The sequence below is a fragment of the Galeopterus variegatus genome, unplaced genomic scaffold (genome assembly GCF_000696425.1).
Source record: "Galeopterus variegatus unplaced genomic scaffold, G_variegatus-3.0.2 Scaffold2007, whole genome shotgun sequence".
NCBI classification, from domain to species: domain Eukaryota; kingdom Metazoa; phylum Chordata; class Mammalia; order Dermoptera; family Cynocephalidae; genus Galeopterus; species Galeopterus variegatus.
Genome location: NW_007728118.1, coordinates 21,992 through 22,624, shown reverse-complemented (window position 1 = coordinate 22,624; position 633 = coordinate 21,992).

The window sequence follows — 633 nt, the reverse complement described above, 5'->3', positions numbered from 1 at the left end:
TATCCCTAATTCCCCAAAATGTGTGATAGCACAGAGTAGATACGCACTAATAGTTGAATGCAAGGATGGATATAAATAAGACCTGACTTACATACATACAAAAAGTTCCCTGAAAGAACTATCCCAGAGAGGCCATAGGATACTGCTTTGCCTCCAAACTACCATTCCTCTACTATTCCTCATAGATCACAACCTAATGTGACACAACTTCCCTTAATAAGGCTCTGTCCAATCCTAATCCGTTCCTGACTTCTTAGGCAACCTTAGTGTAACTCTGACCTTGTGGGACGATTAGTGAGGTAAGAAGATGGAGGAGGTGAAGGTAAGTTGTAAATATTTAGTCCTCACCCTCCCCTCTGTGTCCACTTACGAGTCTAGAAGGCAGCACTGCCTGCCTTCATCCCACTTCCTCACAGTCTCTACCTCCCTTTTGCCCAAAGGTAACAAATTTACCTGCTAACACAAAAAGTCCAGGAGAATTGTTAAATCTGATTATTCCCAGAACTGACATTGAATTGTATCATCCTATCTTTTGAATGCTCAAAGACCATGTGCTTTTGTGTTGTTTTTCTTTAATTTCTTTCTTTTTTTTTTTTTTTAAAAGATGACCGGTAAGGGGATCTTAACCCTTGA